This window comes from Muntiacus reevesi, chromosome 18, assembly GCF_963930625.1.
Source record: "Muntiacus reevesi chromosome 18, mMunRee1.1, whole genome shotgun sequence".
Lineage (NCBI taxonomy): Eukaryota > Metazoa > Chordata > Mammalia > Artiodactyla > Cervidae > Muntiacus > Muntiacus reevesi.
Window position 1 is genome coordinate 55,913,680 of NC_089266.1, and position 26,592 is coordinate 55,940,271.

Consider the following 26,592-nt stretch of genomic DNA (forward strand, 5'->3'; position numbering starts at 1 on the left):
CCGGGAGTGACGTCAGCGCCCGCCCCGCGCGCCCAGCGGCGTTCGGGGGCGGACCCCGCGGCTCCGCCCACTGAGGCCCCGCCCACAGACTCCGCCCCCGCCGAGGCTCCGCCCCCGCCGCGAGTGTAGCGTCGCCGCACGCGCCGACTTTCCGGAGCCTTGTGGTGCCGGCGGGCGGCGAAGGGCCTCAGGACACCAGGTCCCTCCGCCCCGGGCCGTGGGCCTGCGCTGAGGAGCGAACTTTTTCACAGTAAGAAGACGAATGAGAAATGTATCTCTTTAGTTTTCTACCTGGGGATAATTTAGGGTGTTTGAAAAATCACTCCCAGAGTGATTAGAGAGCAGTCAAGTTTGGCAATGACTGCTTTAGGATCTTTAGGGTCCAATCGAGGGTACTCTGCTAAATATTTCCCCCGGCCCCAGCCAAGTTTAGCTCCCGTTCTCTTGTCCCGCTCCCACAACCCCAGGAAAATAAGGACTTGCTAGAAGTTCAAATGAGACATAATAAAAACCAGAGAGGGACCCACAGAGAAGCGCTGTGAACTGTTTCCAGAGCTTTCAAGGCAATTAATAGGGATACACTCTGGCCTGAAGTTGAGTGAGGGCAGGAGAGACACACACACCGAATGGTATTTCAGGAATATTTGCTCTAAAAGAACACAGATGACTGTGCCTGGGTTACAGAGTCTGCATGGTATTTAAAATGATTTTGTAAAATTTTCCCCAAAGTAACATAACTGTTCAAGGCCACCACAGCAGCTACAGGTTCGTGCTTGGCCAGTTTGCCACCAGACAGGGGTGATTGCTGAGTACTGCGTGCAGCTGGGTGTGGCTTGGCTGGTAGCGCTGGCATTCCAGGCCTGGGGAGCTCCCCACCCCCAACACACAGGCATCTGGGTCTTCCTCACCCTCCCTTCCCATATCTCCTCACTAAGATTAGGGTACTATCATCTCCGGAAAAGTTTGCAGGAGTGAATGGGCACAAATTAATACAATCTTGCAATAAGACAGAATGGTCTTTGTAAACACTACCTCTGGCCAAGAGTGGGCAGTGATTGCTATATTTAAAATGGATAACCAACAAGAACCTCCTGTGTAGCACAGGGAACTCTGTTCAATGTTATGTGGCAGCTTGGACGGGAGGGGAGTTTGCTGGAGAATGGATACACCTATGTGTATGGATGAGTCCCTTCACTAGTCACCTGAAACTATCACATTGTTAATCAGCTATTCCCCAACACAAAATAAAAAGGTTTTGTTTTTTTTGTTAAAGACTACCTCTGGGGGGTGGAAATTCTTGGTGGCCCTTCCTTGGAGCCCCTGATGGCAATTGGATTACAGGAGACCAGGTGTAGGGTGCCCTTGGCAGGGTGGCTTCTGGTGAGTGCCTTTCCCTCTCTGAGCTGCAGATTCCTCCTCATTGGGCATATGATCAAGTGACTTCTACATTTTTCCTCATTTGAAAATTATGGGGAAAGATAGGTGAGATAGTGCTAGAGTGTTTCAGACTTCAACCAAATTCCGAAAACATCAGGCTTTAAGCTAATGTCACATATATGTATCGAGCACCAGCTGTATGCCAGGGACCTATAGATGACTAAGACATAGTTCTAACCCTCAGAAAAGTTTAGTTTAGAGCCTGGCATATATGCACATTACGATATAGTTTTAAAGGAGCAAAAATGGGTAGATAGAGATGACATCTCCAAACAATCACTCAAAAATCTATTGCCTTCAAAGAACAACTGTTTTATTTTTTCTCCTCATCCTGCAATCTGAACTAGACTCATCTGGTACACTGAAATGGCCAGCCTTCTCTTCCTCTATATGAAGTGTCAAGGCTTGTCTGCTTTCACGTGGCCTTTGTGTGGTCTCTCCAGCCATGTAGTCTGACTTCTTACATGACAGCTCAGGGCTGCCAAGAGCCAGCCATCTAAGATAAGCCCCAATCTGCAGCACTTGTTAAGATTTTGCTTGCTAATGTTCCACTGGTCAAAGTCAGACATGTAGTCAAATCTCAAGTCCGTGTGAGAAGAGAACATACAGGGGCATGCAAGTTGGGTGGCATAGCTCATTAGGAATTCCTCAAAGTAAGAGTCTACCACAGTTATTTTATCTTAAATAAAGGCAAATAAGATTAGAGAATTTACCAAATATCATTATATCAAGATCTTCTGACCATAAGTCCATCATGTCATTGGATGAATATATGTCCACTCAGTCATTCATTCAGTACTAGTTCAAAACAACTTGTATAAAGCTCTGGGTGCCAGGTGAAGATGTCATACCAGAGGGATCAGGTCAGATGGGAACTTAGAGACTGGCTGGTGATATGCCATATGTAACCAATGTGAAAAGTGATGGTCTATGAGAAACATGGGCTTCCCAGGTGGCACTACTGGTAAAGAATCCACCTACCAATGCAGGAGACATAAGAGATGCAGGTTTGATTCCTGGATTGGGAAAATCTCCTTGAGGAGGGCATAGTAACCCACTCCAGTATTCTTGCCTGGAGAATCCCATGGACAGAGGAGCCTGGTGGTTTATGGTCCATAGGATCAGAAAGAGTCGGACACGACTGAAGCGACTTAGCACACACGCACATGAGAAACACAGAAAGAATACAAGACAGGCCTGGAGAATAAAGATAAGGGAAGGGAACCAGCAAGCTTTCTCAAAACAAGACATTAAGAATGCATAGTATTTGGGGAATTCCCTGGTGATCAAGGAGGTGTGGGTTCAATCCCTAACCAGGGAGCTAAGATTCCACAGGCCTCCTGGCCAAAAAAACCAAAGCCGTGAAACAGAAGCAATATTGTAACAAATTCAATAAAGACTTAAAAAATGTGCTGTGCTGTACTTAGTCACTCAGTTGTGTCCAACTCTTTGCAACCCCATGGACTGTAGCCCGCCAGGCTCCTCCGTCCATGGGATTCTCCAGGCAAGAATACTGGAGTGGGCTGCCGTGCTCTCCTCCAGAGGACCTTTCCAACCCAGGGATCGAACCCAGGTCTCCCGCATTGCAGGTGGATTCTTTACCATCTGAGCCATCAGAAAAGCCCAACTTTAAAAATGGTCCACATCAAAAATAAATAAATAAAGAGAATGCATAGTATTTGTACATGTGGAAATCAGGGCTGCAGATAGGAAAAAGGGAATTCCAGAAATGAATGAGATTGGTCAAGATATGGAGAAAGGCAATTGACAACTTGTGAATGTGTTTTCATTTCTTTTGGATAAACAAATAGGAGTGCAATTGGTTTCATTGGAAGGATACATGTTTTACTTTATGAGAAACTGCCAAACAACTTCCTAAAGTAGGTGACTTATTCTGCATTTCCAACAGCAGTTGAGAATCCTGATTGCCCTGAGTTCTTACTGACATTTACCTCTGTCAGCTGTAAAATATTTAGCCATTAAAGTGGATGAATGTCTCATTGTGCTTTTAATTTGAATTTTCATGATGACAATGTTAAGCACATTGTCATGTGCATATCAATCATTTGTATATTTTTCTGTGCAAACTGCCCAAGTCCCTTGCCCAATTTAAAATTGGGTTGTTTGTCTTTTTTATTATTGAATTTTAGGAGTTCTTTATATGCTTTGGATAACAGGTCCTTTGGCAGATACATGTGTTTCTGTCCACTCTGTGGCTTTCCTATTAATTTTCTTGATGTTGCCTTTCCATGAGCAAAAATTCATGGACTTACGGAACTTTAATTTAATGAAGTTCAATTTATTAAAAAATTTTTTCATGGCTATTACTTTTGGTGAACTAAGAATCCTGAGTTTTGGAGATATTTTTTTCTAAAGCTTTTATAGTTTAAGCTTTTCCTTTTAAGTCAATGACCCATCTCAAATTAAATTTTGTGGCTAGCACTGAGAAGTTGAGGCACAAAGGTTGAGGCTCTGTTTTTTTTTTCTCATGGGAATATTTGATTGTTCTAGCAGCAACTATTGAAAAGAATTTTACTTCCCCCTTGAATCACTTTGGTACATTTATTGAAAATTATTTGACTGTATATTTGTGAGTAATCAAAACCTTTGATCCCCAAAGGAAAATGGATGCTTTATTTCCAAGAACAGAATAATGCTATTTCTAAGTTTCCTGGGCTCTGATTCATATCAAGCAGCAGAACAAAGTTCATCCAAGTTCAAGACTAAAATGAATGGCTCACTTTGGATGGCTCATTTGGTTTGTTACAAGACCTTCTACAAAGCTGACATGTTAAGGTAAATAAGAGCCTAGAGGCAGAGGCATGGCTAATTCGTTTTTTATGTCTAAGAGTAAATAATCAAGTCTATTGAATGCTTTTTGTTACAAATGTGAATATTTTCAGCCCTCCTGTCCTAACCTGCATGTGCTTGGGGGATATAAAAGTCAAAACTAAACACCTGTTGCATACATCCAAACAAATAAATTCTATAAGGAGAACATTTAACAGGTCAGTGGCAACTCTTTAGTTGTCTCTTCAAGTAGGGAAGTATAGCAGAGGCTCCTGGAGTATGGGACTGTCCTAAAAATAGAAATGACCATAGAAGAAGGGTTTCTCAGACAACCTCTTGAAAGCTGTCAGCACAGCCGTGCTCTGCCCTGATGGTGTGGGACTCAGCCTTCTGTCCAGCCAGTGGTTTGCAGCTGGCCTGTCATTTCAGAACTTGGGTGAGACTGAGTGTGGAAGTCTTTCTTGCAGCCTAGTGGGGGCAGATTTGACGCTGCCGCCTTGGCACTGCCCTGCAGGTCTGCAGAAAGGTCTTTGCAGGGTAAGCAGCGTCTGTGTTTCAGGTTCCCAGTGGGTGTGAAAGCTTACTGAGCACACAATGCCTGCCACTGTACCCTACCAGCGGCTGGGAGCCTGGGGTGCTGAGAAGCAGCCACTAGGGTTATAAAAGGCTTTATGTGCCAGCGAGCCAAACCTCTAGATGAACCTGTTTATCTTGTTGCCAGAAAGGGCACTTTATCCAGGGAATTAACTCAGAAGTAAAAGACATCACGTGGGAGTTGAGCTGGATATGCCTAACCCAGCTCTCCCTCTCTCCTTCCTGAAACCTCTATCCCAGCTAAAACACCAAAGACGGGAAAATTATAATTAATTAGCTTAACTACTAGAGACCCTCAAATCCATTCACTTGGTGCAGGAACATGCAAACCAAAAGCAAACACGTTTAGCAGGCTAAGCTCTACTCCAAAGGATGACTCATGTGAAGGACCAGGGCTGGGCTTCCTACCTTAGATCTGGGATCTGGGGTGCTTACTAAATGAAATAATAAGGAGTAGGACAGACAGATACCTGTAGGAGGTGGTAAGCCATCTTAGATACACCCATCATTGATAAGTGGATGTTTAATTTCCAAATATATGGGATTTTGTTTAAACTATCTTTAATTCCTTGATATTAATTTCTAAAACAAACAAACAAACAAAAAAAACCCAGTAGATGTGATAAGCCAGGTAGGTGTGGTTTATTGAAATCCAGAGGAAAGTGAAGAAAAATTGTGTTGACAAGAAGGAAAGAACAGATATACAATATGTTTAAAAGGGATACAGTAGAATAAGTACAGAGTTTGGGGTGAGACATACTTCGGTATCTCCTACTAAAGTAGTAGTTAGAACAACACGAAGGAGGAAAAGGCGCATTTATTGTGTGCTTAACTGTGTTCTGGCACAGCATTAGACACTTAATATCTCATTTTTTACTTGTAACATCAGCATAGGGTGTGGAGCATTGTCACCCCCATTTTACAGATGAGAACAGTGAAGCTCAGAGAAGGTAGTGACTTGCCATGGTCCTTTGCCTAGCTGGGACATGGAAAACCTGTGAGCTGAAAACAACTCTGCTTGACTCCAAAATATGTGCTCTTAACCTCCATGCAGTAAATGAATGACAGTCATCCATCCAGTAAACTCACTGGGCTTCCCTCTGGTTCAAATTCTTCCTCTGTCCTGTGACTTGGATAACCTCTCTGATCTCCATTTTCTTTGTGTGAAATAAAAACTAAAGATCAGAGTCACTAGGAGGACTAAATGAGATAACGCACGTGGAGGTTCTTGGAAGGGCTGTATATTGTCACCCTGCTTATTTGACGTACATGCAGAGTACTTCATGAGAAATGGCAGGCTGGATGAAGCACAAGATTCCTGGGAGAAATATCAATAACCTCAGATATGCAGAAGACACCACCTTTATGACAGAAAGCAAAGAACTAAAGAGCCTCCTGATGAAAGTGAAAGAGGTGAGTGAAAAAGTTGGCTTAAAATTCAACATTCAGAAAACTAAGATTATGGCATCTGGTCCCATCACTTGATGGCAAATAGATGGGGAAACAAGGGAAACAGTGGCTGACTTTATTTTGGGGGGCTCCAAAATCACTGTTGATGGTGACTGCAGTCATGAAATTAAAAGACGCTTACTCCTTGGAAGGAAAGTTATGACCAACCTAGACTGCATATTAAAAAGCAGAGACATTACTTTGCCAACAAAGGTCCATCTAGTCAGAACTATGGTTTTTCCAGTAGTCATGTATGGATGTGAGAGTTGGACTATAAAGAAAGCTGAGCACCATAGAATTGATGTATTTGAACTGTGGTGTTGGAGAAGACTCTTGAGAGTCCCTTGGACAGCAAGGAGATCAAACTAGTCCATCCTAAAGGAAATCATTCCTGAATATTCACTGAAAGGACTGATGCTGAAGCTGAAACTCCAATACTTTGGCCACCTGCTGTGAAGAGCTGACACATTGGAAAAGACCCTGATGCTGGGAAAGATTGAAGGTGGGAGGAGAAGGGGACAACAGAGAACAAGATGGTTGGATGGCATCACTGACTCGATGGACATGAATTTGAGTAAATTCTGGGATTTGGTGATGGACAGGGAGGCCTGGTGTGCTGCAGTCCATGGGGTCGGAAAGAGTCAGACATGACTGAACAACTGAACTGACTGACTGACTGAAACAAATGTGAGAACTTGTTAACTGGGTGGGGCACTTTTGCATTTTCTGTTTTTCTGTTCCTTTGCAGGGATGTTCCATTTGTGGATCTACATATCTGTTTATTTGATCCGTGATATTAGATGCTCCTTTTAATCCAAACACATGTGTCCTTTTCTTTTTTCAGACTTTTCTCGCTTTAGCCAGGGTAGCCACCTTCTATTGCTTCCAGACTCCAAAAGATGTATGAGTTTGAAGTTAAATGAAAGAATCCAATAAAGCAGATTCCGAATAGCCTTTCAACCAGACTAGGGAAAAGATGTCCATTTCCTGTATCTTATTAAAGGGTGAGGAATAGAAATCTGGGTGTTACTTGTGTATTAGTCAGTCATGTCCTACTCTTTGCGACCCCATAGACTGTAGCCCACCAGAATTCCATAGAATTCCTCTGTCTATGGAATTCTCCAAGCAAGAATACTGGAGTGGATTGTCATTTCCTTCTCTAGGGGATCTTCCTGACCCAGGGTTTGAACCTGGGTCTCCTGCATTGCAGGCAGATTCCTTACCATCTGAACTATAGGGAAATCCCTACATAGGGTATTAATTAGCACATGAAAATTATTTCAAATCTAGTCAGTATAACTGAAGTTAGAGATGTTTGAGCTACAGAGGCAAGAACTTGCCATGACTCAGAATCTAGCCTTCAGTTTTCTAGACTCCAGGTTCAGTCAGCCTCAGCAAAATTGACCATTAACCACACTCTATAGTTTCCAAGCTGTGTGTTAGGCTCAAGGGCATGTGTTAGGAACGAGGGCCGTGTTAGGAACAAGGGCATCTCATCACACAGGAATGCAGATTCCCTCTGTTCATTGCCTCTTCACTCCAAGACAAAATGTGATCCACAGACCTCACCACCATTTTCTATATCCAGATTTTGCACTGGGCAGAGTTTCACATGGGCCATCTCATAACAAGTGGCCAAACCAATGCCTTTAAGTGGGTGTCTTTGTTGGGACATTGGTAATGGATTCAATTACTAGAGGCCAAAGTAGCTGGTTTTACTCAAACATGTGGCCCAAGCCATATGTGGCCAGATCAACTTGGCACAGCTTTCTTCTGTAAAGATGCACTGGGCATGCCAGGTGTGTTGAACTTCTAACAATACTTAAAGATTCATATCAGCTGGATAGTGTGTTTCCTGCCCCATAGGGACACTCTCCATGGGAGCATCCTTGCTGAACATGGGGTTAGAGCCAGGCAAGTGAGTTGCATGGCCTTAATGACTGCAGGCAGTGTCAGCTGGGTGCACACGATCTTGCTGAGACTTCCCTCCCATTGCACAGCTGTGAGGATGTGGACATGTCCATCACAGGGGCTCAGATCCTGGGAGGGAAAAGCAGGAGAAAGGGCCTCGCTTGGCTGAGGTGGCATTAGGTCTTCTCACACATGGACAGGCACATTCTAGGCTCCCTTTATCCCAGCTCATTATGCCTCACAGGCTTCGAATCTGCTGGTCCTTGCTCAGAGCTGGAGGCAACCTTCCTGGCTTTTTGGACACTAATTTTACTAGGCTCCAAGCACAGTTTCCCATCTGTTGGTGCTTTTTTTGTCAGGCAGGGAACATGAAGATTGAGGAGCTTTCAGCAGGCCTGCCTTTCTCTTTCTGTAGGTCCTCTTCTCCAGGCACGGAATGCTGGTGGATGGAGGAGAGCACTTTGGGACCAAGCACTGTTCTGGATGCTAAGGATTCAAGCTAAGAAGAGAAATAGAAACATGGGGTTCCCTGCAGTCAGCTGAGAAGACAGTCACTTAGCTAGATATGTACATCAGTGTACAATTGAGAGAGAAAAGCAGTGTGAAGAGGGAAGTGACTGCCTCTTACTGAAGGACTTCAGAGAGTGGCTTCAGGAAGGTTTTGTGGGTAGAATTAGGAGTAGGTGAGGGAAGTGGGGAGTAGGAGAGGTATGCAGGGTGTAAGGCACACAGGTATAGAATAGCACAGTTGGAACTACAGGCTGTGCAGTTTCTAGAATGCCAAGCTCACAAGAAGAATGGTACCAATGATCTTAACCTTGGCAATGACTATATGCAGAGCACGGATCAGGCCAGGCTCTGTGCTAAGTACTTTGCATCATCACATACCATCTTTAAGACAGTGCTAGGAGATAGACACTGATACCTTTTTATTGATGAAAATTCTTGGGATGTCATAAGCCAAAGCCACACTGGCTGAGGCGAATATGGGGAGTTTGGGTTGGCTTTGCTTTGCCTTCTCGTTGTCTCTGCATTCTCTCTCTGCAAATTGGCCTCTTTCATGCACTGTGTGGCTTCCAGTCATTTAGGAGTTTCATATCTTTGACTTTCCTCCACCAGAGATAGACTAACTCTCTTTCTTGGTTTTGTAGACAGGCTCAGATGGGCCCAGCTTAGATCAGCTGCCTATTCTTGGAGTCGGCAGTGGTGTCCTATAGTTGATAGAAATGTGACCACCCCAACTGGGACCAAATGGTTAGAGTGGAAGGAAAAGGAAGTCCCAAGAATAGGGGGTTCTGGGCTGGATGAAGCACAAGCTGGAATCAAGATTGCCGAGAGAAATATCAATAACCTCAGACATGCAGAAAACACCACCCTTATGGCAGAAAACAAAGAACTAAATAGCCTCTTGATAAAGTGAAAGAGGAGAGTGAAAAAGTTGACTTAAAACTCAACATTCAGAAGACTAAGATCATGGCATCTCATCCCATCACTTCATGGCAAATAGATGGGGAAACAGTGACAGACTTAATTTTGGGGGCTCCAAAATCACTGTTGATGGTGATTGCAGCCATGAAGTTAAAAAGACATTTACTCCTTGGAAGGAAAGTTATGACCAACCTAGACAGCATATTAAAAAGCAGAGACATTACTTTGCCAACAAAGGTCTGTCTAGTCAAAGCTATGGTTTTTCCAGTAGTCATGTATGGATGTGAGAGTTGGACTATAAAGAAAGCTGAGCACCATAGAATTGATGTATTTGAACTGTGGTGTTGGAGAAGACTCTTGAGAGTCCCTTGGACAGCAAGGAGATCAAACTAGTCCATCCTAAAGGAAATTATTCCTGAATATTCACTGAAAGGACTGATGCTGAAGCTGAAACTCCAATACTTTGGCCACCTGATGCGAAGAACTGACTCATTGGAAAAGACCCTGATGCTGGGAAAGATTGAAGGTGGGAGGAGAAGGGGATGACAGAGGATGAGATGATTGGATGGCATCACCGGCTCAATGGACATGGGTTTGGGTGGACTCCGGGAGCTTGTGATGGACAGGGAGGCCTGGCGTGCTGTGGTTCATGGGGTCGGAAAGAGTCAGACACGACTTAGCAACTGAACTGAACTGAACTAAATTGAACCATATTCTTCCACCTCTGCCCTCAAGGATAACAGCACAGTCTGTGGCTGTGGAAAGCTTCTTTTGGTGATAGAGTTGGTGATTTTGCCTGTGTTTTGTACTTTTTCAGGTGAGGAGCAGTCAATTGTGGCCTCAAGAGAAGACAAGGACAAGGAGAGGCTTGTGAAAGCAAATTAAATGTACTCACCGGTCCTAGGAACAGGAGGCCCAGCACCCCATGTAGGGCCATATGGTGAAGCACCAGCGCTGGTCAGGAGGCTGAAGGAGCAGGAGTGAGGGGAGAATCCAGGCCAAGGCCTTTAATTTGTGCTGGAAAGGTGAGGCAGGGAAGGGTCCATAGTCTACAGCTGGCCAGTTCAGTAATATCAGCGGCAGGCTACAGGGGTGGTCCTATTTGCAGAGTACCCAGGGTAATTAAGGCAAAGTACCATCGCCCTGAGGGTGTTCAGGCCAGGTAGAGTGGGTGTGGCTCTGGGTTGGCTCATTTGTATATCAGGAGTGTGCTCACAGCCGAGTCCTCTGCTATCTGTAAGAACTGTCTAGCCCCAGGACTGCCCTGATGGTCCAGTGGTTAAGACTCTGTCTTCCCAGTGCAGGGGCCCAGGTTTGATCCCCGATCAGGGAACTAGATCCTGCAGGCTGCTGAGACCCAACACAACCAAATTAATTATTAAAAAAAAAAAAAGAATTTTCCAGCCCCAAAAGGGGTAGGAAGGTTTTTTAAGATGTCAAATGTCAAACCATCATAATATGAAGAAAACAGGAACAATATGACCTGGCTGGCACAGTTATCTTGTTCAACCAAGTCAGCTTAGATGCCACCAAACTCAGTAAGTTCCAAATATTTCAGAATCTAATCCTCTTTGCAAAATAACTCTGAATAGTATTCCTCTTTCGTCCTACTCTCAAATGAACCAACCCCTCCCCTGGTTGCATTTCCTCTCCCCCTCTCCCCACTGGCACCAGCTTGCAGGGTCAGCAGGTTAGAAGCTACAGAACCGACCCTTCCATTCTCACTGCCGCTGCCTTGGAAGGCTTGCTGCAGCTCTCCCTCTAGGGGAGCCTCCTTACCCACTGCTGCCCCTGAACTTTCCATCTTCACTTCCCGCCTTCACAAAGTAGTGTTCCTCCAAGCTTAGGTTCCAAAAGTCTAACTGGGATTTGGCTTCTTTCCTTTCCCTGTGAGCCCTCAGTATCCCTGCACTACCTGCAGAATGAAACCCACCCTGCTCCTGTAGCAGATGACCAGCCCCAGCTGGGCACCATCCTGCAGGCTCCTTCTAGCCCCCCGCCCCTCACCAGCTCCCCCAGCAGGGCAGCCGACCACGGGCTGCTCAGGAACAAGACCCAGGAGCTCAAAGCCTGCCCACTGTCTCTCAGTTGGCTGATGTGTGGCAAGTCCCTCAACTTCCTAGAGTTTCAGTTTCCCCAGCCATGAGATGAGGGTAGCACTTGCACCCACTTCACAGGGGAGGGTTAAGCGCATTAATACATAAAGGACTGGGGCTAGAGCCTGGCCCAGAGTGTGAGCCAGATGACCACGAGGAGTCCTGCTCTCACAGCTCGCAGGGATGCCTGTCTCAGCCTTCCGGGCTCAGCACAGTTGCCACTGCTTGTTGAAATCTCCCTGATGCCCTCAAGAACACTTCATCCTCCTTTGTGCCCCAGAAACTCTTGGCTTCATGTCCGTCTTCCCTTCTGCTTCTTGAGAGTGTGGTTCTTTTCTCTTGGTATTCATCACCATACCTAACGCTGTACCCACCACATACCGGTGTGAAAGCATACATATACAGATTTTATGGGGGCAACACCAGTATCTGGAGTCATTTGCCTGGGTCATCCAAAGGTGTGGATTAGTTTACCTAACCATTGTTTTCTCTGCTCACATTTCAAGTGTTCCTACTCGCCTCCCTTCAGAGGCGTGGAGAATATCATTTACAGGGCTCAGGAGCTTGGTCCTTCCGCCTTTGCCCGTCAGCTTTTACCCACATCTGAGCGTTAGCTGTGTTTGTTATCAAGCTTCCCAGGTTCTCCATTACCTCTCCAGCTTGGTTTCTGCTTACCTGCCGACACCCAGCCTTGGCCGTGCAGTCCTCCTTCCTCATTCGTTTCTGTACAATCAGAGAAGTTTCCTGCCCGGTGAGACCAGTTACCAGGTCTCCAGGCCTGTGGCTCCAGTTGCTACTCTGCCAGGGCTTAAGTAATTATATGTCTTCAATAACAGTAATCTGGGCATCTCATGCCTCTGCCTGATAGTCCTGGCTTCTGTGCTGAGAAAGTGGAAGGCAGCCTTTGGGATTTCCCATTTTATTACAAAAAATAGTAATCTTGAAATATTGGGCCACTTCCATCCCAAAAGTCAGAAGCCACACTCTGCTGTTCTTTAAGTGCAGTTGTCAAGCCTTATACACTAACATTTAGAGGGGTTCATTACAATGTAGATTCCTGGGCTTGCTGCTGAGAGTTTTCATTTAGTAATCTCTTGCTGTTGTTTAGTTGTTAAGTCATTTGCACTATGTTTGCATCAAGGCGGATCATTTCCTAGGGCTTCCCAGGTGGAGCTAGTGGGTAAAGAACCTGCCTGCCAATGCAGGAGAGGTAAGAGACTCAGGTTCCATCCCTGGGTCAGGAAGATCCCCTGGAGGAGGGCATGGCAACCCACTCCAGTGTTCTTGAGGAGCCTGGTGGGTTACGGTTCATAGGGTCGCAAGGACTCGGACACGACTGAAGCGACTTAGCGCGGCCCAGTTAGTTTCCTAGGGCTGCCCTGACAAACACCACAAATGTGGTGTCTGAAAATGAAAGGAATTTTCCTCTCACAGTTCTGGAGGCCTAAACTGAAGATACTGGTAGCTCAGGCTCCCTGCAAAGGCCCTTCAGGGAGAATCTCTCCTGGCCTCTTCCTGCTGCTGGGGGCCCCGGACATTCTTTGACTGTGGCTGCATCGCTTCAGTCTCTGCCTTCGCCTCCATATGGCCTTGGCCTCTGATGTGGGTCTCAAATATCCCTCTTATTTCTCTTATAAGGATACCAGTCATGGGTTTTGGAACTCATTCTAAATACAGGAGGCTTTTACCTGGAGATTCTTAAATTAATTTCATCTGCAAAGATGCTATTTCCAAATAAGGTCACACTCACGGGTACTGGGAGGTTAGGACTTGGACACATCTTCCTTTTTTTTAGTTTTGGCTGTACTGGGTCTTCATTGCTGTGTGTGGGCTTTCTCTAGTTGTGATGAGCAGGGGCTACTCTCTAGTTGCGATGTATGGGCTTCTCATTGCGGTGGCTTCTCTTGTTCCAGAAGCACAGGCTCTAGAGTGTAGGCTCAGTAGTTGTGGCACATGGGCTTGGTTGCCCTGAGTCATGTGGAATCTTCCCAGACCAGATATCGAACCCATGTCCCCTGCATTAGCAGGCAGATTCTTAACCACTAGACCACCTGGCAAGTTCCTTGACATATCTTCTTGATGGGACCATGCCGGGGTCCAGCCTCGGCAGGATCCAGGGGGTACCCTCAGGATGAACAGCGTCGGCGAGAGAGAGAGACGTGAGACTAGCCTTGATAGGGCCAAGTCTGCGAGGGAGAGAGAAAGAGAGAGAGAGAGAGAGAGAGAGTGACCAGACGGAGGTGCAGAGAGTCTGGAAGAGTCTGGCAATGCTTTATTTTTTACCATAGCTTTTATACCCTAAGTTAGTACATTTCTAAGGGGAAGATAGTTTAACATTACGTCAGCTTGTCCTTCACGAAACCAGGGTGTTTTCTGCATACTTCTTTTTTTATGAGGGTCTTGTACATTATCTTTTGGCCTTGGGGCCTATCAACAGTTTTGCAGGTCAGGTGATTGTAAACCTATTTTCTGTTTCTATGGTGACCTTAACTGAAAGGTAGCAGTCTCATAGGGCAATAGTACAGAGTAGAATTATATTCTTGTTAATACAAAAATTAATCTTTCTGCAAAAGTTGTCAGTTGCGTTTATCTAAGAAGTTTTACCCCATACAGACTCTGCGGCTTCAGTGAGGCAGCTTCTGACTAGTACTCCTGGCTGACAATTAACAACCATCTCATTGTTACCACACTAGGGCTAAGTTCTTATTTCCCTAGATCTTCAACTATATTAACAATGGTTTTTATAACACAACCTTAGCACATTAAAGGCAAAAATACAGCAAGCAAAAACACAGCAAGTAAATCACAACCCAATAGCCACCTATAGAATAAATTTTCTTATGTTTTCTAATAGGACTCCTTTACCCCTTAAAAGGGCTGTATATCTATTAGGGCTTTTATATAATCAGGTTCTTTATGCTATTTTATGATTAGGATATTATAAGCAATCATGCATATTAGTACCAAGGGCATAAAGGCATTTGGCTAACAAACTACCAGCAAAGGAGTTTAAATTAAAACACTCCTTTCACCCTAAATAATTTCATAAAATACCACCACCTGGGAAACTTATTGATTAAAATTCTAAATTGATTCTTATTTGGGAAGAGATCGGGGAAGGCCTTCCTGTCTGTGTCAGAGAAATTAGGGAGTAGTCCATTGAGGCAGGCATCAGAAAGACAGATATCAACTTTAAGGTGAGAGCCGGGGGCAGCTTTCCGAAATCCCTGAAAACCTGATCTGCCTTGCCTGTCAGGCTTTCTCCTCATGACCTTGTCATGGGTGGGATCTCATGAGCTGGCCTTTTCGAAAAACCCCTGATAACCTGATTCGCCCTGCCCGCAAGGCTTCTCTCCCCCATGGCCTTTCCAAGGGCGGGGTCTCACGGGTTGGCTCCCGGCAGGACCAGATTTGACCCACTATGGAAAGTTATGCTGATTTATGTGGTTCTGGGATTATACTGTAAAAATCCTACCCTAGGTCCTGGATCAGTTTTAGAGCTTATCTTTGTACTAGTCTTCATGATAATCTAGACAGTTCTATACTAGAACACTAGTAAGTTGAAAAAATTAGAAATAAAAGGGAATGCTCTCCCCCTGGGGCTTCCCTGGTGGCTCAGATGGTAAAGCGTCCGCCTGCAATGCGGGAGACCTGGGTTTGATCCCTGGGTCGGGAAGATCCCCTGGAGAAGGAAATGGCAACCCACTCCTGTATTCTTGACCTGGAAAATTCCATGGACTGAGGTGCCTGGTAGGCTACAGTCCCTGGGGTAGAAGAGAGCCAGACACAACTGCACGACATCACTGGGCAGTTGCCATTGTGGAAGAAAGGGAGGCAGAGGAAAAGCAGAAGGGCTGGCTTCCTTCCTCTGCTTCACATGGCTTCCTCCCCTCCCCTCGCCTCCCCTCCCTTCCCCTCCTCTTCCCTCTTCTCCTCTTCCCTCTTTTCCTTTTCTCTCTCCTCTATTGAATGTCTTGTCTTTTCCTCTCCATCTAAAATAAAACTTTAGCTCTAAAAGCAAAGTTCCAGGCTCAGACCCTGCCTCTTTACCAAATGCACTGAGCCTTCTGCTGGAAACATAGATATTAAATGCATGAATGAATGAACAAACACACAAAGGCACACAAAAGAATGGAAATATTTCCTTTTCTTCCAACTCATTCAGAGCTTTGTATATTGAACCTTGATAAAAATCAGCCCTTCCTCTCTGTAATCCTTATCCTGGTTTTCTCCTCTCTATTGTCTTATTAGTACAGTTTTACCACTGCGATAAGATTCCTCCTCCTTCTCTTTTTGAATATTAGTTACCTTCCTCATCCTGTTTCAAACTAAAGAATTCCTTGAAACCAAGGATCTACAGTAACCCCTGTTTTTTTTTTCAACAAAAATATGGGAGTCTTCATGGCTGTAATCTGCTTTGTCTACAAGAACCTCATCTCTTTTACCATATTTATTTCCTGTACACCTAATACGCCAAGGATTTTCTACAAACCCTGTAGCTGGTGCTCCATCTTCAGATGTGTGTGTGTGGACATTTTACTTTTCATGCAATCCCCAATCCTGTCTCTTCCCCCAACATTTCCAGGAGCTGTGACTCTTCTTGACGTGGGATCAGGGCCGACGACAGCATGTTCCATCCCAAAGCTTCGCCTCCCCCTTGGTATCATCCTAAAAGCAAAATCTGGGCAAAGTGCCTCTTCACTGGTGTCCACCTCTCCCATCCTTGCACCCCTGCTACTGATTCTCCCCTCAGTGAATCCACTCCATGCAACGATATGAATGTCTCATAAATGCAATATGGAAGAAGCCAAAGAGATCAGGTCGGTAAGAGTACGCACTATGTATAAAGTTTCTATGGGTCTAGAAGCCAGTATTGGCTGTTTTCCTGGGTGTAAAAACTCCTATCTCAGCCAATTTCAAGCTGCTAATACAATGCCATTTAATGCAGAGTTGGGAGAAGCTGTATTGCAGCACAACATTATATGGAATTTCCACTGGATGGATAGATGTAAATAACTGCAAGAGAATAAATACTAACAAAATGTAGTAGAATGCACAGGAAGTAGAGAATTTTGAGTATTTATTACCTTTTTCTGTGTTCCAAGTGATCTGTACCCTCACTCACATGCAAATTGGAAACAGCTAATGCCTTCTAAGATACATGATTGAAATGACTTCAGATGTCCAAGTACCCTCTCAATTTGCACCAGTCTGGTTTTTCTTTTTAATTTATTTTTTTAATTGGAGGAAAACGGCTTTACGATGTTGTATTGGTTTCTGCCACACAACAATCCAAATCAGCCATAATTACACATATAGCACCTCCCTCTTGAGTCTCCCTCCCCTCCCCACCCCTCCAGGTCATCACAGAGTGTCAGGCTGGGCTCCCTGTGTTGGACAACAGCATCAGCTCAGTTCAGTCCAGTTCAGTCGCTCAGTCGTGTCCAACTCTTTGTGACCCCCATGGACCTCAGCATGCCAGGCCTCCCCGTCCATCATCAGCTCCCGGAGTCCACCCAAGCCTGTGTCCATTGAGTCGGTAATGCCATCCAGCCATCTCATCCTCTGTCATCCCCTTCTCCTCCCACCTTCAATCTTTCTCAGCATCAGGGTCTTTTCCAATGAGTCAGCTCTTCGCATCAGGTGGCCCAAGTATTAGAGTTTCAGCTTCAACATCAGTGCTTCCAATGAACACCCAGGACTGATCTCCTTTGGCATGGACTGGTTGGATCTCCTTGCAGTCCAAGGACTCTCAAGAGTCTTCTCCAACACCACAGTTCAAAAGCATCAATTCTTCTGTGCTCAGCTTTCCTCACAGTCCAACTCTCACATCCATACATGACTACTGGAAAAATAATAGCCTTTACTAGACCGACCTTTGTCAGCAGAGTAATGTCTCTGTTTTTTAATATTCTGTCCAGGTTGGTCATAACTTTCCTTCCAAGGAGTAAGCGTCTTTTAATTTCATGACTGCAGTCACCAACAACAATGATTTTGGAGCCCCCCCAAAATAAAGTCAACCACTGTTTCCACTGTTTCCCCATCTATTTTCCATGAAGTGATGGGGCTGGATGCCATGATCTTAGTTTTCTGAATGTTGAATTTTAAGCCAGCTTTTTCATTCACCTCTTTCACTTTCATCAAGAGGCTCTTTAGTTCTTCTTCTTCGCTTTCTGCCATAAGGGTGGTGTCATCTGCATATCTGAGGTTATTGATATTTGTCCCAGCAGTCTTGATTCCAGCTCAACAGCTATCTATTTTACACGTGGTAGTGTATATATGTAGATGCTACTTTCTCGATTCATGGGGCCGCAAAGAGTCGGACGCGACTGAGCGACTGAACTGACTGACTGAATGACTGACTTTCTCCATTAGTGTCACTCTTTCTTGAACCCTCATAGTCTGTCTGAATTTATCCAGCTTCTCAACAAATATTTAGCAAGCGACATTCCAGGCACCTTTCTTTTTGACATTTCCCTTGAAGTATAAATGACATACAGAAACTACACATGATTTTCAGTACACACCAAGTTTTGATTTCGGTATATAACCACAAAACTGTCACCATGATCAAGATAACACATCCAGCAACCTCCAAATTTCCTGGTGCCCCTGTGTGACCCTTTCCTCCTCTCCTCCCTTCCCCTCCATCTCCAGGTCACACTGATCTGCTTTCTGCTACTATACATTAATTTCTAAAATTTCTAACCTTTTCTTTTAATACAATGTATCTAATTAGAAATTTATATAAATTTTTGATAGTTGCTGTGTCTAACAACTAGTTCATAGACTCCTGAAAATTTGATCTTCATCACTTGCAAGCTGCCAGGAGTTGTCTTTAGCATGAGTCAGGAGTGGATACACGAATGGGATGGGACATCAGGGGAGGTTCTGGACTTGCAGTAATGTTCTGTTTCTTGATCTGGGTGCTGTTTATATAGAGATCTTCACCCTATTAAAATGTATTGAGCTGAACACTTACAATATGTGGGTTTTTCTGAACTTAAGTTATACTTCAAAAATTTATCCCCCAAAAGCAAAGGATTTTAAAAGGTGAGGGTATTGGATCACTCTTCTTCCCTGTTTAAAATCCTCCTCTGGCTTTTCTGTTGCACTTCAGCTAAAATCTAAGCTCCTTACCACAGCTCTCAGTCTCTGCCTTGCATATCTGGAGCCTGGTTCTATTTCTAGCTTCACTTACTCAAGCCTCAGGTCCTTGAGTCTGGTTCGTTCTTTCCAGCTTTCAGCCTTGACACACGCTGCTCCCTCTGCCTGGAGCTCAGCCTGGACCAGTCAGTCAAAATCTAAGCTTCTAGGACTACCCCTCACCCACACCTTCTCTAAAGTCAAGTTACTCTTTTTTTTCTCAAAGCCTTATTTGCTTCTTTCTAAATACCTTTTAAAATGTGTAACTGTTTGTTTCTGGCTTGTGCCCCCTGCTAAAGTATAAGGTCTGTGAGGCCAGGAATCACACACTGCACAAGGTCAGGCTCCTAGAAGGCGCCTCAATATACATGCAGGAAACAAAGCCTTAGATCCTTGGCTTTCGGCTTGTGGGGAAGCTCTAGCCCAAGGGTATGTGTGGCTACAAGGAACAGGCTTGTAGACCTTGGTCCAAAGTGCGGATTGGAAAGCACTTTGTGTCATTCCTACACCAGCTGCGGGTTTCACAGGTTTCATCCCACAAGAGTCTGAGGTCATCTAGCTTAACCCCAGCGCCCCTGTTTTCAGATGAGGACACTGAGCTCAGAGTGCCCCAGGCCTGGGAACACCTTTCCCTGACATCTCTCATCACGTTGTCAGAAGCCTGGGATGGGGGCAGGGTCTGAGGGCAGAGGGAGCATGAGTTTTTAACAAACACAAGAGAATCTGGCTTCATAACTCCCTTGTTCAGCATTTGTGAACAAACAGCCAAGCCTCCCAAGCCTTGGTTTTCTCATCAGTAAAACAGGGATCAGACTTCCCTGGTGGCACAGTGGATGGGAAGCTGCCTGCCGATGCAGGAGACACGGGTTTGATCCCTGGCTCAGGAGGGGATTCCACATGCCACAGAACAACCAAGTCTGAGGGCCACAACTGCTGAGCCCATGTGCTGCAACTACTGAAGCCCAGTCACCCAGAGCTTGTGCTCTGCAAAAGAGAAGTAACTGCAATGAGAAGCCCATGCACCACTGTTAACAAAGGGTAGCTAGCCTCCATGCACCACAACTAGGGAGAACTCACCAGCAGCAGCAAAGACCCAGTACAGCCAAAAAAATAAAATATTTTTTAAAAAAATTTAAAAATAAAATGGGGATCATAATGTTGATTTTAAGGGGGTCTCGTGAGGAATGAAGGAAATAATGTGTGCAAAGCAGCGATATCCTTCATATCTGGTAGAAATTCCGCTGGCTGCCTTTTTCTCCCTGTAGTGGCAGCCGCTGGAGGAGGCTGAACAAGATGAGGCCTCTCTCCACTATTCCGTGGATTTTCTAGTCAGAGCTCTGATTGTTGCCCAATTTAATTAATGCCCTGGCAGTGGGCTGACATTCACAGGCCTTAACTGTGCAAGAAAAGAACTGGTAGCACCACACGGGACTAACACATCAAGCTTCCGCCACTGAATGTCTAATGAATTCATTCCTGCAGGCGCTCTAAGAAGTGTGAGAAAACTAAGGCTTAGATTGGATAAAGAGCTATCTGTGACGGTTATAAGGCATGAAATCAACAATGCCTCACTTTCCCAAGGAATTGGAACCTTTTTAATGTCAAAAGTATAGCAAGACATTTCCTGGCAAACATATGCAGTGATGTGATCCTCTTACGAACAACATTTTCTAATTACCAAAATTTAGTTTCCCATTAAAACATAGTCACATTGACCTTAGGGTTTCCAGGCGTCAAAATGATGTGCTGAGTGAAGTGAGGGGAGGGACAGGGCTCTGCTATTTTTAGTACATCCTTTGTTCCGAACACTGTGCTAGGCATTGGCTTCCCTATGAGGTAGACATCCTGTCTTCTTATTAAGGACTTCCGGTTTAAGTGCAAAAGGAAACGTATCAGCTAGGTAGAATCTAAGATGCTGTAACAAAGAGGCCCCAACAGTACAGAGGTTCCAACAGGTTAGTAGGTGTTTCTCTCTCACATACTAGCCTAGGGTCAGGCAGTGGCTGTACCATCCTCAGGACCCTGCTTCCACTTCTGAACCCCAAATGACTGCTCTCTGCTGTGATCGTGTTTGTACCCTAGACAGCAAAGTCAGAGAAACGCAAGGTGATCTATTCTTTTAAGACATGACCCAGAAGTACCACACAGCATTTCTGCTCACAGTCCTAAGTAGCAATGGTCTTAGTAACATGGAAGTTTATTTCTCTCTGTCTCTTCAGTCTGAAAGTAAGCAACCCCAGGGCCTCCAGCGTGGCAGGAACCACCTTTGCTCTTGTTCTCCTACCATCTCCTGCAGTTTGCACCATCTACGGTGGAAGGCAGGTCACCACCAGATGGTCCCCATGGGAGCCAGGGGAAAGGAGAAGGAAAGGACAGCTATTTTCATCTTCTTTCTAAATATTTATTCATTTTTGGCCGCACTGGGTCTCCGTCGCTTTGTGTGGGCTTTCTCTAGTTTTGGTGAGCAAGGGCTACTCTCTAGTTGAGTTTCACGGGCTTCTCATTGCGGTGCCTTCTCTAGTTGCTGAGCAGGCATAGCCTCTGGGGCCCGCAGGCTTAGGTATCTGAGACTCATGAGATCTAGGACCCAGGCTCAGAAGCTGTGGCATACAGGGTTAGTTGCCCCACAGCATATGGAATCTTCCTCAAATAGGGATTAAACCCATGTTTGCTGCATCGGCAGACGGATTTTTAACCACTGGACCACCAGGGAAGTCCTGACAATTATTTTCTTCTTAAGGGCACAATCTAGAGTTGTTCACATCAATTCTGTTCACATCCTGTTGACCAAAGTTTGGTCATGTAACCAAAACTGGCTGCAAAGGAAGCTGGGAAATGTGCCTAGCTAAAATTTTTGTTTAGTCACTAAGTTGTGTCTGACTCTTTTGTGAACCCATGGGCTGAAGCCCCGCTAGACTCCTCTGTCTGTGGAATTTCCCAGGCAAGAATACTGGAGTGCATTGCCACTTCCTTCTGCAGGGGATCTTCCTAACCCAAGGATTGAACTCATGTCTCCTGCATTCACAGGTGAATTCTTTACCACTGAGCCACCAGGGAAGCCTCCTAGCTAAAATTAGGTAATTCTATTAGCACAAGAAGAAATAAATGCTCTCCGGTTGAAAATAACTCTGTCATACAAAGTCACTGTAGGGATTTATGCAAGGTTATGACCCAATCTGACATTCTTCGGAAGTTGCATGGATGGTAAAGGAAAGCAGCTTCAAGAGAGTATGTGCAAGAGTGGAATCAGAGAGACCAGTGGAGAAAGAGAGATGGCTTGGTCTAGAGTAGTAGAAGCTGAGGTGGTGAGAGTTGATCTGATTTGAGATATATTTTGGAATCCACTTTCAGAAGTCCTCTACTGGGCTTTCATGAGACAAAGAAAGTGGAACTGAGGATCATGGATGAATGGCTTCTTCAGGTCATTCAGGGTTCAGCTCAAACACTGAAGTCCTTAATCCACTGCTTCCTGGCAGTCACGCTGTTAGATCATCCTGGTTTTCCTTCCTAAAGCATATCTCCATCTGAAAGGATCTTGCTTAGTTTTCTGTTTAATTATTTTCTGCTTCCTTCCACTAAAAGGTATGCTTCATGGAGTGGCAACTTTGTCTGTCCTGTTTGTTACTCTACTGTTGGCATCTAGAACAATGCCTGGCACATAGTAATAATAAGAATGGTGACCAACATTTATTTAATATTTGTTGAATGGATGAATGAGTTTAGACAGTTGGCATATCTGAATATAAAAGAATAAAAAGAAAAGTAAATATAGCAAGAAAATGGAAAGATGGAAACCAAAGAACTACACAATAAAGGGTCTATAGTATTTTTTAAAATGATTAATATTGACTACTGCTATCACATAATCTTTGTGAAGTTGTTAGTCTAAAGTTTACAATCCAAAAGTGCCCCAGCAGAAGTCAGGTTATTCCAAAAGAAGAAATGACCAGGCTGATCTCAAAGCAACCTTCAGCCCGGAAGGTAACAAAAATAACAACAAAAAGCAAACCCCCGAGACCTAAGAAGGAAGGAAAATGACTCAAGAATTCTAAAACATGGGACTTCCCTGGAAGCCAGTGATTAAGACTATGTGCTCCCAATGCAGGTGACACAGTCATGGAACTAAGATCCCACATGCCAGACAATACAGCCAAAAAGAAAGGATTCTAAAATAACAAATTGTCATTCTCCACCCCAAAACTATTAGAACTAATAACAGAATTCAGCAAGGTTATAGGATACAAGGTTAACATACAGAAACCTGTTACACTTTTCTGCACACTAATAAAAGTGTGCAGAGAAAGAGAAAGTAAAAAAAAAAAATCCCATTTAAATTGCATCAGAAAATTTAAAATACTGAGGAGCAAATTTAACCCAGGAAGTAAAAGACTTATATGCTGAAAACTATAAAACACTGATGAAGGAACTGAAGATGATTCAAAGACATGGAAAGATATCTCAGGTTCTTGGATCAGAAGACTCAATATTATTAGAATGGCTATACTACCCAAAGCAGTCTACAGATTTAATGCAATCCCTATCAAAATACCCAGGACATTTTTCATAGAACTAAAACAAATAATCCTAAAATCTATATGGAACCACAAAAGACCATGAATTGCCACAGCAATCCTGAGAGAAAAGAACAAAGCTAGAGGTATAATCTTCCCAGAGTTCAGACTACACCACAAAGCTACAATAATCAAGAGTGTCATACTGGCAGAAAATAGACATGACAAAATGATGGAACAGAATAGAGAGCCTAGAAATAAACCCACACACCAATGGTCAATTAATCTACAACAAAGGAGGCAAAAATATATGATAGAGGAAAAAAAAAAAAAAAAAAACAAGTGCTGGGAAAGCTAGACAACTGCATGTCAAAGCATGAGATTAGAACATTCCCTTGTACCACAATAAATAAACAAACCCAAAATGGCTTGAAGACCTAAATGGAAGACATGAAATCATAAAATTCTGGAAGAGAACATAGGTGAACATTTTTAGACATAAACTGTGGATATATTCTCTTGCATTAGTCTCCCAAGGCAAAAGAAGCAAAAGCAAACTAAACAAGTGGGATTTAATTAAACTTAAAAGCCTTTGCACAGCAAAGGAAACCATTAATAAAGCAGAAAGACAATTTACAGAATGAGAGAAAATAATTGGAAATCATGGGACTGACAAGGGGTTAATATCCAAAACATACAAACAGCCCATAAAACTCAACAGCAAAAAACCAAACAATTCAATTAAAAAAGGGGGTGAGGAATGGGCAGGAAACTTGAACAGACACTTGCCCAAAGAAGACAGATGGCTAACAGGAACATGAAAAGATGCTCAACACCACTAATTATTAGAGAAATGCACATCAAAACTGCAGTGAGGAATCACCTCACCAGTCAGAATGGCCATCATAAAAAAGTCTATAAACAACATGTTGGAGATGATGTAAAGGGAACCCTTGTACACTCTGGGTGGGAATGTAAACTGGTGCAACCACTATGAAAAACAATTTAGAGCTTAAACAACTAAATACAGAACTACCATGTGATCCAGCAATTCCACTCCAGATTATTATATTCAGGAAAAAGAAAAATGAGAACAGTAATTTGAAAAGATACAGACACCTCAGTGTTCATTGAAGTGCTATTTACAATAGGCAAGACATGGAGGCAATCCAAGTTCCCATCAACAGATGATTAGATTAAGAAGATATGATATGTGTATATATATGTGAATATGGAGAAGGAAATGGCAACCCACTCCAGTATTCTTGCCTGGAAAATTTCATGGACAGAGGAGCCTGGTGGGCTACAGTCCACGGGGTCACAAAGAGTCGGATACGACTGAGCACATCAGCAGCATATGCGAATATTGCTCAGCCATAAATGAAATTGAAATACTATCATGTGCAGCAATGTGGATGGACCTAGAGAATATTATGCTTAGTAAAATAAGTCAGAGAAAGACAAATACTATATAATATCACTTATATGTGGAATCTAAAAAATAAAACAAATGAATGTACATAAACAGACTCACAGACATAAAATGCAAATTCTGGCTACCAAAGGAGAAAGGAGACAGGGGATAAGTCAGCAGCACGGGATCCACTGCTGCTGCTGCTGCATCGCTTCAGTCGTGTCCAACTCTGTGCGACCCCATAGACGGCAGCCCACCAGGCTCCCCCATCCCTGGGATTCTCCAGGCAAGAACACTGGAGTGGGTTGCCATTTCCTCCTACAAGGCATGAAAGTGAAAAGTGAAAGTGAAGTTGCTCAGTTGTGTCTGACTCGTAGCGACCCCATTCACTACTATATATTAAATATCAAATATGTGAGCAACAAGGATATACTGTGCAGCACAGAGAATTATACCCATTATCTTCTAATAACCTATAATGAAATATAATCTGCAAAAGACACCTGAAATTAACACCATGCTGTAAATCAACTATATTTCAATTTTTCAAAATTGCCATTCAAATATGAAGACCTCTGGGACTATATCACTCATTTTTTCTTTTTGTAATGAAAAGATATCACCAGGGCCATGGGGCATGATTAAGACTAAGGTACTTATGAAAGGGATGGTGTTGAGGCACATAAGGATTACTGGTGAACACTGAAATATATGAAGCATAAAATGAATTTTTAAATAATTGTGGTTATAAAACATAATGTAAAAGTTACAATTCTCAAATGAAAATCTACACAATCTAAGATAATAACGCAATAGTGATTTGGTATCTTTAACAGATACCAACTTAATAGTGGTTTAAATAAGATAGAGGTTTATGGACTCCCCTGGTGGTCCAGTGGTTGTGAACCCAGCCGCCAATGAAGGGGACACAGGCTTGACCCCTGGTCTGGGAAGATGCCACATGCCTCTGAGCAACTAAGCCTGTGCACAGTTACTGAGACTGGTCTGCAGCCTGGGAGCCACAGCTGGTGAAGCCTGTGTGCTGCAGAGCCTATACTCTGCAACAAGAAAAGCCACCACAGTGAGAAGCCCACATACCACAGTTAAGAGCAGCCCCTGCTTGCTGCAACTAGAGAAAGCCCATGCACAGCCACAGAGACCCAGCACAGCCAGAAACACAGACAGAGGTTTCTTTCTCCCTCTTATAGCAGCCTGAATGCAAATGGTTCAAGGCTGGTCTGGAGCTCCCTGGCATCAGGAACCCAGGTTTTCTGCTCTCATGTTACTCCCCATGCCCTGCAGGAGGCCCTTTTAGTCTTGGTTGAATATGGCTTCCCACATGTCCACTGTCTGTATTCTAGCAGCAGGAAAGGTCAAAAGAAGGAGGCGGGACAGAGGTCATACTCGTATCTTCTCACATCCATCAGTTGGCCACCTAGCAGCCAGGGAGGCTGCAAAAGCTTGTCTTTAGCTGTGTGATACATGTCTACCTAAAACTTCTATTGTTATGCCCGATGTCCGAATCCCCGAGCGGGAAGAGAGAAGGCCTCCAAGACAATGCAACTCGCAAAAAGGGAAGTTTATTGCTGACTCGAGTCAGGGCTCCTGCCACATCCAACGCAGTGGTGCGGGGTCAGAGAGCCCCGAGCCCAAGCTGTTACACAAATTTACAGGGTGAGCACACGCCATTGGTAGTTGGTTTAAGCGGATTGCAAAGCAATTTCATTGGTCAAAACTTTCGTGCGCGCGGGACTTTCCCGGGGGTTTCTGCCCTGTTCCTAATTGGCAAACAGTGGTCAGTGTTAAGCGAAAGCTG

The 26,592-nt window shown here is 44.2% G+C and overlaps 1 long non-coding RNA gene across 1 annotated transcript; it reads left to right on the plus strand.

The window, feature by feature from the left end:
• Positions 1-187: 187 nt before the first annotated feature.
• Positions 188-10,508, plus strand: LOC136149503 (uncharacterized). Its single transcript, XR_010659679.1, has 3 exons — positions 188-250; positions 6,097-6,234; positions 10,427-10,508. It is a non-coding gene; the product is annotated as an uncharacterized lncRNA (long non-coding RNA).
• Positions 10,509-26,592: the final 16,084 nt, after the last annotated feature.